A 15033-nucleotide genomic window follows, 5' to 3' on the forward strand; every position below is an offset into this window, starting at 1 on the left:
TACCCAAATGAGTTGTGTGGGGATGCAGGCTGTGGGCGGGTTAATAACATAACTGTAGCGTATAAAGGGAGAAGATGGAATGACATACAATAACCCTGATGAAGAAGGCCGAGAACCTTCGAAACGCGTTGGTTAGTCGTTCCCTTTTTGGCCCCAACGCCGCTCGGTAGCTCTAGTGACGTCACTGTACAGGCACCTGCGAGCCGGCGCTAGAAGCCATCTTTTTCCTCGCGGTTACCAGGGACGCCTTCGGCCGGGGCTCCCAGGTATCGCGCAAGCTGCTACACTCCTTCCTGCTCCCAAACTCCCCACCGATGCCGCAACAAGCGACACAGCGGTCAATCAGTTTGGGCAATCCTTTGGACTCCGCAGTGGAACCACAAGTGCATCTATACATTGGGTAAGCACCTTTCTTTATCACAGATTTTATGCACACACACACACGCATGCATTCTTGACGTTATTCCTAATAATCATCCAACAACAGTTGTGCAGGGTATATAGTTGTAGCTGTGGTCTTGGTGACACCCTGAACCTAGATACCAGCAACTTGCCGCCCATCACCACGCAGTATTCACCCCTGAGCGCGGTTTCACCCTGTCTTCTTGTGACAATTTTGTATATGTTATGCATCTGCCTCAACTTGGCAAGGCTTCATCACCTTCCCCTATGTCAACTGCCCTATGCTGTGCTCCACGTTTGGTTTTATAAGTGGCCTAGCGTGCTCCCATGTCATCATCTGTCTAGGCCTATATAAGGCCCACACTGAGACCTGTGTCTTGGGAGTAAGACTCTTGGTTTTATTTGTTTTACTCTGCACTACTATCAGCTTCTGACTTGCTTCTGCCTGCATTGTCTTGAACTTTCCAGTGTCTATTCTGCATGGAGCCACCAGTGCTTCAAGTCCTTGTTTCATGGATGCTCTCCTTTCTCCTGACTGTCTCTTACTTTCCGTGATCGACGTTTTCACTGCCCACATGCCTTCCTGCTACTGCAGCAATGCTCGATATTCATGTGCACACCTGGACCTGGGCTTAAAGGATCCACCTCATAAGGTGAGCCCTTTTCAAGGATGCAAAAGTTAGAGGGCTAGTTACTGAAGGAAGAATTTCATGGATGACAGGAAGAAGAGACTCGTAGACTGGAAACAGATTAGCGTATAGCAACCGATGAGAAAGCATTGGATGCAATATGCTAATGACCCTTGTGTCAAGGTCTGCTGCGAGCGGGAACAGAGTGTCATGCTACTGTTCTCCCATCCTTTCAGATAAGAGAATCGCAGCAAAGATGCGGAGGAGACAAAGAAAGTATTTTCTCCATCTCCTCTATTATGTGACTCAGTGTATATCAGACTGCACTGGGATTGCAGTCCAATGTTTCACTCGCACTCAGACTTTTATGTGTGCGAGTGACACGATTCTAGCTGCCAATCGCAGCATGCTGTGATGTCTCTCATGCCGAAATTGGCATAAGAAAATAATCTCACACGTGAGCTGCTCCATATAATAACCCTGGTCCGAATGATATGAGATGCTTCATCGCATAGCACTGGGACGTAATCTGGTAGTGTGACGAAGAGAAGAGAGCAAAACCAAGAGAAAAAGGGGCTGAGTGACAAGAGGACAGGGAGCAAGAGCAGAACCAATGGAAGCACAGCATCCCAAAGTTGACCAGATCTCAGTCATTTCCCCCCAAAATAGAGTATTGTGTAAATCAACAGATAAGCGTGCAGGGCAACAAAGCCAAGACTAGATAAGTGACTGCAAAGAGGCCAAGCATTTTCAGCTCAAATCTGAAGAAATGACACCAAGCTTCATTTCAATCAGTGTCTTGAATCAGATTTTCATTGTTGTTTGGTTGATAAAACAGAAATCAGTTTTTATAACATCAGTGTTATTTCTTGTACAAAAAAACATTTTCCATTCCATTACAATACTAAAAAAACTGCATGGATTCTAAATGGATTGTGTCTGGGTTGTCAACTTGATAAACCAAAAAGAAGATGGACTCCAAGAGCTAAAAATTACAATTTTATTAAAGAACCATAAAAACAATACATACAAATAAAGTATATTAATAAAGACAAAGTTTGTAGTAAATAGTGGAGAAGCGACACTAGTGCCGCATACACATGTATCCTGCTTGAAACGTGTAGACCGTGACTCACAGCCAATAACCTGTCATTTAGTAAGATAATAGTTCACATATAAGAAGCAGGTATAAAGAAACAAGGCATGTGGTCAAGAAAACTTGAAACAATAAAAGGTGCCTAATGTCGGTAAAGTATAGCAGGGCAGCCCTATATGTGAGACCCAATTATCACATTTGTGTACAACTATCCTGGCAGAAATAGCGTGATAGTTCACACATAGGGAGCAGGTACAGGGGGACAATAGGTGTGCACATAAGTCACACAGGACAATAAAGTGCCTCATGCATATTATGAAAGTAAATCCTAGTATCAGTGTATAAGTATAATAAGGAAAATCCCAAGCACATGCATGAATCAAGCTATGATGTACTTACAAATGAAGAGATATATGCACACGTAGAGTCGCCCTGCAGCGGTATGCGGAAGAGAGGAGCCCCGACGCGCGTTTCGCAAGTATTGCTTCCTCGGGGGGCGCTAGTGTTGAGGTGGAACTGAAACTCTTTATATACATATGAAATAAATGCTCGGTGCGGTAAAGTCGGCGCTAATCCCGCCCAGCGCCAGCCGGAAGCGACCGAATCGGCGTCCGACGTCACTCCCAGGCGCCCCCCGCTGACGCGCCAGCGGGAGGAGCCAAAGAAGCGACGCCAAGAGGACGCGTCTCCATGGCAACCAACAAGCGCCGGCCGGAAGCAGCGCACACCGCAGAGAGCAGGAGACAGAAATAGGAGGCGGCCCTGTAAGAAGACCATAGCACGGGAAACCTGTGTTAAAGAATGCTCAAACCTGACTGGAAAAAGAAATAGTAAGAAGAAGTAAGAAAAAGTAAGAAAAGAAAGTAATTTAATCAGTGTGCTATATATATACTTTGAACACCAGTGCATCAAAATTAACAATGCAAAAAATAATGAGAATACATAATAAATAATACGAATTAAATAATACAATGCCCTGAGGGGCAGATCATGTATATATGATAATAAAATACATGTGAGTACACATATGTGGATACATATATATATACATATACTACAAAAGTAAAAACACAATGACAAGATCAAAAGGGTTGGCTGAGTGAAATAAATAAATATCCAGTGTAGGACAAAAAACTAAAAACAGAAATGAAATACACCATAGTAAGATGGAGCATTTATCCTATCAAAGATAGTGAGACATATGCAACATTAAGTACTAGTAATAATAAATAATACATAAATCCATATACAGTACCCAAATCATAAATATGTACATATTTAGACAACTAGAGCATAGAGAGTGACAGTGCATGTAATAAATAAAAAGAGTACAGATGTAAGATGCCCATAGGGGCCAGAAAATTTAAAATAGTAAAGTGCATGTGAGTGCCCATGTGTAGGTACATGTGAATATATATATATGCACATATAAAAAATATATATACCAACACGATAAATTGGTACAAACAAGTGAATAAATATAGTATATAACAATAAGATACATATAAGTGTCTATGTGTAGATACCCATGTATACCTGACTGTCACTCTCTATGCTCTAGTTGTCTAAATATGTACATATTTATGATTTGGGTACTGTATATGGATTTATGTATTATTTATTATTACTAGTACTTAATGTTGGTTTTCTTGACCACATGCCTTGTTTCTTTATACCTGCTTCTTATATGTGAACTATTATCTTACTAAATGACAGGTTATTGGCTGTGAGTCACGGTCTACACGTTTCAAGCAGGATACATGTGTATGCGGCACTAGTGTCGCTTCTCCACTATTTACTACAAACTTTGTCTTTATTAATATACTTTATTTGTATGTATTGTTTTTATGGTTCTTTAATAAAATTGTAATTTTTAGCTCTTGGAGTCCATCTTCTTTTTGGTTTATTATATATTTTGATGGCTGAGCATTTATTTGTAGTGCCCTCTCTATAGGTTTATTTGTCAACTTGACTTTTTTATTTTTTCTGGAAAGTTTCTAGCAACAAATAACGGACAGACAATATTTTTTACGGACACATTGGAAAACCATAATAAATCATTATAATTAATGATCCACGTCTACAGCCCATAATTCTGAAATGAAGATGTACAGTGAACTGCAAAATGATGATTAAAGTCATAACAATCTGAAGAAGTTTCTTCAGCTTCAAAAAAATCATGGACCCCTTACATGTTTTTTTACAGACAGGGGAAAAAAGTGCCCAATATTTTGGACTGTCGCGGAATTTTCTGGATAGTTGTCGACCCTAGATGGTATCTGCAATCGTAATACTAGGCCCAACTGGGTCTCCAGACCTGAGATCTGAGCTTAAAAATCGTCATTCAAAGAATATTAATTTACTCATTGTTCTATGTGTAAAAAACTGCAGTCTAATATGCGATCTGTTAATGATTGTTGAGTATTCCTCAATTAGCATGCTCTGCTCATGCAAATAGGCTATCAAACCAAACAAAAGAAGTATTCACCAATCAGTCGTCATTTAGTGCCGGCAGTCGGTTTATATATATATTCAGTGAATCCTTAAACAGGGCATAACCATTGCAGCCAATCATTGGGTTTAGCGGTTTTGCCCAACCTTCCACGGCATCACCAAAGAGCTTAGTGACTGGCTGCATCAGTCATGTGCTGTAATCACCAAGGAGTCAAGTTTGCTTTAAAAAAAAAAAAAGGAAGAACTTTAGAGCAGTTTGACAAACATAAATTAGGATTTACTAATTTGTGCACCGATTTATCTACTTTTATAATTTATAAGTTTTTAAAAGATCACAACATTTTTATATTATGTAATTTCACTTAGGGAGTAACCAAAGAATCACATTTTCAGATTCCTTATCCTAATTAATGCCAAACTTAGCACAACGCACACAACTTTGTGATACATTTTACCCAAAGATAATGAGCGAAAAACATTAGAAAGTAACTTAGATGCTCCATTATTGATAAACGAGCCCTTGGGTCTTACTTTGTGCGGCGTCCAGGGTCCGGCAGATACTTTCCCAGATGCAGTCTCCGGTCTTCTCTCCTCACATGGTGAAACCGCTGCTTTTAAACCCTTGGAGAATAATTAAACCATAGGATTACAACACCTATAGATACTAAAAACGTGGAAAACCTACTTTACCCCACAACAATAAATTCCAGGAAACTGGAAAGGAAATCTACCGGTGATAACAGCAATATTTCACAGTGATTTCATGTAGTTTAACCCTTTATATGCTCAGCAAACCTTTTGTTCTTTTCTGTTGTTTTTCTACATCCTAGGTATCTAAAACTTTTTTTTCTATTGGTTTATTTCTTTCTATTAAGGGGTAGGAAAGTTTATTTTTCTTACCAGTCAGTTTTCAAATAACAAAAATGTGCATATTATGAGAAGTATATTCTACAGGGAATAACAATGAGTATTTTCATACCTTTTATTTGGTTAAAATAGAAAAAAAATGGAGAATGGCTATGTATATTTTTTTCTTTTACTTTTCTAGAATATAACTTTTTTTATTACTTTTTTGTAATAAATGCATTGGAATATTGCGGAATGTAAGAGATGGCTGAGATAAATGCATGGAGTCTTGTGAGCACATATTGTCCCTTTCATCTTCATCATGCCATCCTTTCTAGCATTATATTGCACATTACATTTATACACCATATGGCTATGCTATGAAAATAATTTTTTTATAAAGGAAATCTGCAGGTAAAACGTCTTATGCTTAGTGCACGTTCTGGGGAATAGAGCATGACATTATGATTGAAGTATTAGTCATGCTCCACCTTCCAGACTCTTCACTGAATAGAATTCTATCATTTAAATGTTCCTTTAAATATAATAATATTAAAGGGGTGGTCCAACATACAAAGTAATTTTCCTCCTAAATACCTATCTATTTAATGCCATAATCTAAGCCTCTCTCCCCTCCCTCAAATGAAGTGTCATCTCATCAGTGATGTCCATTCCAGGGGCTGGGCTAGCCCCTGCACGATATGCACTATGTGATGTGCACAATGACAGCTCTCTCTCTCTCTGTTAAGGTACCTTCACAATAAGCGATGCTGCAGCGATACAGACAACGATGCCGATCGCTGCAGCATCGCTGTTTAGTCGTCATGTGGTCGCTGGAGAGCTGTCACACAGACGTCTCTCCAGCGACCAACGATGCCGAAGTCCCCTGGTAACCAGGGTAAACATCGGGTTACTAAGCGCAGGGCCGCGCTTTGTAACCCGATGTTTACCCTGGTTACCATTGTATAAGTAAAAAAAAACCACATACTCACATTCCGGTGCCCGGCGTCCGCTTCCCTGCACTCCTGCATCCTGTGTCAGTGTCGAACATCTCCGGCATCTCCCACAGAGCAGAGCGGTGACGTCACCGCTCTGCTTTACGGCCGGCACTTACACAGGATGCAGGAGGAGTGCAGGGAAGCACCGGAATGTGTGTATGTGTTTTTTTTTTTACTTTTACAATGGTAACCAGGGTAAACATCGGGTTACTAAGCACGGCCCTGCGCTTAGTAACCCGATGTTTACCCTGGTTACCAGTGAAGACATCGCTGGATCGGTGTCACACACACCGATTCAGCGATGTCAGCGGGAGATCCAGCGACAAAATAAAGTTCTGGACTTTCAGCAACGACCAGCGATCTCACAGCGGGATCCTGATCGCTGCTGCGTGTCAAACACAACGATATCGCTATCCTGGATGCTGCAACATCAGGGTCGCTATCGTTATCGTTGTAAAGTCGCTTAGTGTGAAGGTACCTTGAATGACTCTGTGTCTGTATTACACTCCCTGCCATGATATTATACACCTTATATCATTGTCCACAACGTGATCCACGTTTGGTTGTAGTGGACAGACTGGATAGAGTGTGCTGGATTTCTAAAATAGCTTATTGTTTAAAATAAGGGTTATATTTTATCATATTAATCCACCTTTGTCAGTGATAGTATTTTAAATAAGTGGACTTTTCGAGTTGTTTGGATCCTCACTCAGCGAATTTTTCATTTGAGAATCCCAGTACATGCTTGGATACTCAAATCAAGAGCAATCAGTGGATAGAGGTATTGCTCCCTGCTGCAGGCTCTGTCTTCTCTCTGAAAAAGTGTTATCAGTGATGCTCATTTCAGGGGTTGGGCTAGTCCCAGTGTGATGTGCACAATGACAGCTCACTCTCTGTTGCCAGCTCAGATTAGCAGTAATGAGCTGGCCCCAGAGCACACTATTAGTGTGTGTTCTAAGACTATTCAGTAGATGTTTCTTGCAAGAGCAGTGGTTTTCTCTGCATGCCTTAGAACATACACTAACCGTGCTCTCTTGTGCTAGCTCATTACTGCTGATCTGAGCCGGCAACAGAGAGCGAGCTGTCATTGTGCACATCACACATGGACTAGCCCAATCCCTGAAATGAGCATCACTGATAACACTTTTTTTCAGGGAGGGGCCAGAGGCTGCGGCAGGGAGCAATGCCTCTATCCACTGATGGCACTTTGTTTGAGTATCCAAGCATGTACTGGGATTCTCAAATGAAAAATTCTTTGAGTGAGGATCTGAACAATTTGAAAAGTCCATTTATTTAAAATACTATCACTGACTAAGGTGGATTACTACAATAAAATATAACCTTTATTTATAATCAATAAACTATTTTCCAAGGCTACCACGCTCTATCCAGTCTGTTCACTACAACCCATCTTGGATCATTTTCTGGACAATGTATAATATCATGGCAGGGGGTGTAACACAGACACTCCTGCACTGACAATATACAGTATCTATGTGTTAGCCCACAATAATAATAGAATTTAGCTTCCTTATGTGCCCACCCAATAGACTGTAGGGATGAAACATGTTGAGGGGATCCAAGATACATTCTAGTGGCAGAGACATAGAATAATGGGATTATATATATATATATATATATATATATATATATATATATATATATATATATATATATATATATATATATATATATATATACATACATACAGCTCTGGCAAAATTAGAAAACCACCACATCAAAACCCTCTCATGGGCAGCCCAATCTCCAGACCTGAACCCCATTGAAAACCTCTGGAATGTAATCAAGAGGATGATGGGTAGTCATCACAAGCCATCAAACAAAGAAGAATTGCTTACATTTTTGCACCAGAAGCAGTGTAAAAAAACTGGTGGAAAGCATGCCAAGACGCATGAAAGCTGTGATTAACAATCATGGTTATTCCATCAAATATTGATTTCTGAACTCTTCCTGAGGTAAAACATTAGTATTGTTGTTTCGAAATGATTATGAACTTGTTTACTTTGCATTTTTTGAGGTCTGAAAGTAGTGCACTTTTGTTTTTCATTTTGACCATTTTTCTTTGCCAGAAAAAAAAACTAAATTTAGTGCTTGGAAATTGGGAGACATGTTGTCAGAAGTTTATAGACTAAAAGAACAATTTACATTTTACTCAAAAATATACCTACAAAGTGAAAAATCAGACAAACTAAACATTTTTGCAGTGGTCTCTTCATTTTTGCCAGAGCTGTATATATATATATATATATATATATATATATATATATATATATATATATATATATATATATGTATATATATATATATATATATATATATATATATATGTAAAACAGTAAGCAGGTTTACACTAACTAAGGTGCTTTAGAGGACCACTATCAAATGAATCAGCATAGTAATCCTGAAGGAATAGAGTTTTAAAATATATAGTGGCGCTTTGTGAAAAATGAGTGCATAGTGCCTAATTTTCCAAGAGGAATGAGATCGGGTATTACCTTATATATAACTATATACCGTTGACCAATTTTCTAATACTCAATTCATCGTTACATTCACTAGATGTATTGATATTAATAGAGGATAATAAGTGACAGAGGCATATACAAGATGATAGCTTACATATGTATTCACCTTATATCCTTGTCCACAGCATGATCCAAGTTGGGTTGTACTGGGCAGACTGGATTGAGCGTGATGGCCTTGGAAAAAAGGTTACTACAGATTATAAATTAAGGTTAGATTCTATCGTGTTATTTTAGTCATTGATATTATTCATTTTTACAGGAGGACGGGAAAAAGAGAGAAATGCAGTTAGATAAAGTAGTTAGGGAATGATAGGGAATTTTAAGTTTAAATGAGTGTTCCCATCTCCAAGACACTTTCCCAATATGGAGTAGGTAATTATAGTAGCAAATACTTCCAATTAGAAATGTAGTGTAGTTTATCTTATTTATTTATGCTCTTTCTTCATGTCCAGACATTGCAGGACTTTAGGTATCCGTGATTATTTATGACCATTGATATAGTCATAACCATGGATACCTAAGGTCCTGAAATGCCTGGACATGAGGAAAGAGAATTAACAAATCAGAAAAACTACACTACATTACTAATTGTAAGTACATGTTATTATTATTATTATTATTATTATTATTATTATTATTATTATTCCTACTACATATTGGAATAGGATCTTTGAGGTGGAAATACCCCATTAAGAATATCAGAAATTGATTTACATTATGGTAATAAATAGATAGTGATTAAGGTGGAAAATTACTTTCTATGTTGGACCACGCCTTTTAGCTTTCTTGTCATTCCTATGATAATTGAAAGCATCCATTTAATTTCTCTTAACATTATGATTGCTTCACCTTTCCTCTACCCAACGCTGTTATTAATTAATATCTACCATGTCAACTTTCGTCTAGAAGATAATCCTGGCTCACCTTTTACCTGTGTAATTGTTCACGGATTCATATCTCATCTGTTTCACTGCAAAAACTTTAGTCACGTCTTTCTTCTTATGTAATTTCAGAAAAAAGGCTACCCCTGCTAAACACTTGGTCACCTTGCTCACCGACGCACCTGTATGTCTTAATTCTTTCATATAATCTAATGTTACCTACAGCAATTCCAGGGGCATCCTCTAGTACGATACCCATTGCACATGTCATCCCATGTTTCCATGCATTTGCATGTTCTTGCCATGGTTCTACCGACACTGAATTCCATACTAAACTGACATGTTTGTCTCTACTATGCTCCATAACAAATATTGGCAAGGCCGACCCACAAGATTCGCTTATGGATGAAAATCTCTAAAGACCTGCATTGGAGAATGGGATAGAGCATCAGCGACAATGTTCTGCAGTCCCGGGACATGCTTGGCCCTCAACTTAATGTTATGTTGAAGACATCTAAGCACTAAATCCCATAATAATGCTAAGTCAGGAGAAGATGCTGAGGCTTGTTTATTGATACCACCGCTGTGTTGTCTTTCCAGCAACAAATCCTTTTGCTGCTAATCATTTTGCCCTACAATTCAAATGCTACTACTATTGGGAATAACTCAAGGACTATCATGTTTTTGGTCAGACCCGCCTCTATCCAATACTGCGGCCATAGCCCCCTACTCCACAGCCAAACACTGCTGCAAATCCATCACTTGCAGCTGAACCAGTAGATAGGCTAACGTCATCACTAGACACCTCCTCTTGAAATAGATTCCTTCCATTGAAGATACATAGAAATTCTTTCCAAACTATTAGGTCATCCTTCATGTTCCTTGTCACCCTGATGAAATCGTGCAGTTGTAAAATACCTCTGGTTGCTAAAGATAGTCTCTTGGCAAAAATTCTACTCACTGGAGTCACTTTACATGGAAAATTCAGCAGACCCAACAAAACCTGTAACTGGTGTAAAGTGACATTCTTAGCACTATTAACTTGAATCACACTATGCTGTAATTTTTCGACTTTTTGCAGCCTGCAAACCATTTGATCTGTATCAATCTCTATACCTAAAACATCAAACATCTCACTAAGTTTTTTACTTCTGAAAGGGGGATGCCCAACTACCACATCAATTAATGGAAAGTATGCTAGAAATACTGACCAACCTGTGGATGACTTGGACATACAAACAGAAAACCATCAAGATTATGTGTTGATGAAAATATACCAGTCTCCCATTTAAGTAACCATTCCAAAAACAACTAAATCTCTCAAAGTAAAAACAAGAAGTAGAACACCCCATTGGCAGGCATGTGTCCACAAAATATTTGTCTTCCAAATGACACGCTTACAAATGGAAACATTGAACATGTATCGGCAGAACATAAGCAAGGAAAACAAAACAGGCAGTAATATACACACCATCTGATCATGATGTCATAGAAAAGATGTAAAAAAAGGTAACTCACACCTGCAAATGGAAATGTGTAGGACACACCAATGCTAGAAAGCAAAAAACCACTAAAGAAATGGTGCAAAAATCCAATGAATGATATTAAATAGCTTTTATTAAATATAAATATATAGGCACAAGGAATCGGGACAGTAACGGGTTAAAAATTGAAAACACAGTGCATGAAGCGCCTGGAGTCAAACAAAATCCCCCACAGTAACAACTGAGTCAGTCATGCTGGAAACAGCGTCAACAGTAATGCCCCTATAAGCTCCATAGTGGTACCAGTTCAATAGATATTAGACTAGGAGCATACAGGAAAAAGTACTAAAGATTTATGCATGGCAATGTCCAAGAACATTAACCCAGATGAATAACATACCAGTGCTGCAATCTGAGGAACGTGTCAGCTCCAACCCACACGTTCCTCAGATTGCAGCACCATTTCTTTAGTGGTTTTTTGTTTTTATGTATCAGCAGAGGCCTGAGGCAGCTTCTATGTCTTAGTTTGCTACTACAGCACCTCTACCTGCTTTGCCACATCCATGAATCGTACTGTCCCAACCCTCTGAAGCTCGACTTCCCCTTGCTAAATCCTCTCTCCTCTCCAGTCTTGATGTGTCCAAACAGCAATAGTTAATTGGGCATTTTGTGACTTACCCCTCCTTGCTCCATAAATGCTGTTTGTGTGCCCCCAATTTCCACCGCTACAGAATTACAGCAGGAGAACCCCATGCCTCCTGCAGACAGCAGCTCCTTATGCTTAAAACCTCCAGCAGTATTGCTCTCCTATTGTATCCTTGGTGTTGCTGCCGCTAAAGGTCCTTGCATCTCCCTGGCTGTGTCGCAACCTGTTAGCTGAGCAGCACAATGCCTTGTGACATCATCGATGCACGCTCAACATATTGGAGTTCTCAGCACCGAGCTGGGACTCAAGCGCGATGGAGGCCTTGCACATTGTCGCAGGCGATCTCAGGGAGAAGCTCTTCTCTGTACATCTCCTGCAAATGCTGGGGGAGGGGTCCGACAAAAGGCTTTGCAGAAATCCTGTGCCCTCCCGAGTGATATTCTCCTGCAGCTGCTCTTCAAAGCCGGACATCTCTTTTCCTTAGTTAAACTGGCCGAATGGCGCCCTTTCTCCCTGTTATAACCTCTTTATAACACACCCCTTTAGCATAGGGCAGTCCCTTTATTTTCCACATTTTTATATAAACCTTTAAGGGCCAAACCAACTCCCTCACAATTCTAGGCCCTTTTCTTATTGAGATTAGGGCCCTCTAAAACAGTTGAGTAGGAATCCCTCATGTCTGTGTGAATTGTGTATGAGAGACTTCATGATAGGGAGACTTCACACACTAGCTTAGAGACAACCGAGAGAGAGCCTACAGAGGAGAAAACTGATTAAAAATGCAGGATACAAGTCAAGTGGTTTCCCCAATCAGTGGTATTACCCAAAAGTCACCCGAAATTAGATGTATGCTTTAGATATAAGAACATTATGCGTTTTAGTCCTAACGAGGACAAGCGGAAACCGCTATTTGCTTTCGATGTAAACAAAGTCTGAGTGCTTCACCTTTCCTCTACCCAAAGCTGTTATGACCTCACTGATATCTCGTGTGATCTTTCCTCTAGCAGATAATCCTCGCTCACCTTCTATATGTCAATTTGTACATTATTACTCCATTTTCTTTCCACCTATCAACTTCATCACACAGACCTCCACCCTCTTCCCTGTGCCAGACATTCTCATTTATATCTGATAAGCTGTAACTTTTTATGCTACAACAGAAAAAAAAGAAAAAATATTTTCCTACAGCACAGAAAAAAAGACAGATTCAAATATTTTAAAAATATATTTTTCTTTAGATTATAAATGCTTAATTAGTATAACATTTAGAGATGTTGGGATCGAAGTGCAGAGTAGACTTTGGGCAGAATTTGGCAGGTCACCGCAAATTCAAACAAGCTGCAATTTGTGAGGACCTGGAAAAAAACAGCACCATTTCATACCTTGCTGACAGTGGGCTAATGACGTCAGGCACGGCCAGGTGGGATTGATACCCTGCAGTTATCACATCACATGGTGTACATAGTGCAACCAATCAGGGCGGCTATCATAAGGATTATAAAAAACAAAAGCAGACCAACAAGTGTCATTTTAGACTTTTACTAGGCAGCCACCTCATGGATTTTTTATTAGTTAGTGGTTGTTTTATTAATGTATTGCTCCTGTGCTCTCTCCTGCTGCATCCTGTTGTGCATTTGTGTATGGACATGGTATTGTAAGGCTACTTTCACACTAGCGTCGGTACGGGGCCGTCGCGCTGCGTCGGCCCGACGTACCGACGCATACTGTGAAAAAAATGCCCGACGTGGGCAGCGGAAGCAGTCTTACGACGCTTCCGCTGCCCCATTGTGATGTCCGGGGAGGAGGAGGCGGAGTTTCGGCCACGCATGCGCAGTCGAAAATGACAGACTCGACGCACAAAAAAAGTTACATGTAACTCTTTTTGTGCCGAGGTTCCGCCAAAACACGACGCAACTGTCGCACGACGGTTGCGACATGTGGCCATACATCGCAATGCGTCACTAATGTTAGTCTATGGGGAAAAACGCATCCTGCAGACAACTTTGCAGGATGCGTTTTTTCTCCTAAACGACGCATTGCGACGTACAGCCAAAAACGCTAGTGTGAAAGTACCCTAAGTATGACTGTTTTTTTCTTTGTTTTTCTTATTGATTTTTAGTCTATTTTCAGGATATTGATAATGCATTTAGCAAAATAATGAGGAACCCATATGTGTGTTGCAAGCTTGTGTATTTTTATCAAAATATCGACCAATACCTCTTGCATTACATACATCATTTTTGCAAGTCCTTTATGCAGAGTGCAGGTCTATCCCTGGGTAATGTGGGATCTCTGTCATGTGGGTGCACATATGGTATTAGCAGCCCACTTAATGTATTAGAGGTGTTGGCAAAAGACGGTGAATGGATTCACGCTCTCTCGTAGGCATTAGGCTTTAGGTAGCATTCACACAGGTAATGCGGTTTTGGTCCAAACACGTGCAGCTTTTATTACTTTCCATAGGTTATACAGCATCAAAAAAAAATCAAAAACATAAATTCCTAGCCTTGTCCAAGCACTTACTAAACAGAGCACTCATACACGGCTGAGCAAGCCCTAACTCGGTCAAACACAACGGCTATTGTTCATATCAACCACTGACACTTTCGGCTCTCTGCATATGGCCTGCGCAGACTCTTCTCAGAGAGCGATTCTGGCCTGTCTCTCTCGTCAGCTCCCAGACACATCCAGTCTGGAGCACATAGCTTATGCTTGATTCACTAGCTTAAACATTAACTTGTGATCCATCCAGGAGACAGAAAAACCCTGACTTACTTCCTGCTTTTTATAGAAACATTTAGGCAAACCGGAGTTTTTATTTTTACACTGATGCACTTTGAGCCTGCAGGATAGCTTGAACTTTTTTGGAACTTGATTGGGGCTGTTTATCTACCTACCAAGCTCTCCTGTGTTGCAAACTTTCATCAATTTTTCTGCAACCATGGGTTGTAAACTTCTTGATTATGTTGATCTCTGGTGATGGACTTGTAAACTTGAGGTTGTTGATCAAAAAAATGTGGTTCTCAAGTCCTTAGACAGTTCTCTTCTCGT

General features: G+C 39.9%; 1 protein-coding gene across 2 annotated transcripts in view; it reads right to left on the minus strand.

Moving 5' to 3' along the window:
- Positions 1 to 15033, minus strand: part of LOC143808719 (cytochrome P450 2C14-like) — a 564240-nt gene that overhangs the window by 95800 nt on the left and 453407 nt on the right. The window contains exons 1-2 of one of the 2 annotated variants that reach the window (XM_077291650.1): positions 9078 to 9161; positions 5113 to 5202 (exon numbers count right to left, since the gene is read on the minus strand). The exons of the other annotated variant lie outside the window; for it this stretch is intronic. The gene's annotated coding sequence lies outside the window, so the exon portion shown is untranslated. Of the gene's footprint in view, positions 1 to 5112; positions 5203 to 9077; positions 9162 to 15033 lie in introns of those variants that run through there. 2 annotated transcript variants of the gene reach the window in all.

The sequence above is a fragment of the Ranitomeya variabilis genome, chromosome 2 (genome assembly GCF_051348905.1).
Source record: "Ranitomeya variabilis isolate aRanVar5 chromosome 2, aRanVar5.hap1, whole genome shotgun sequence".
Lineage (NCBI taxonomy): Eukaryota > Metazoa > Chordata > Amphibia > Anura > Dendrobatidae > Ranitomeya > Ranitomeya variabilis.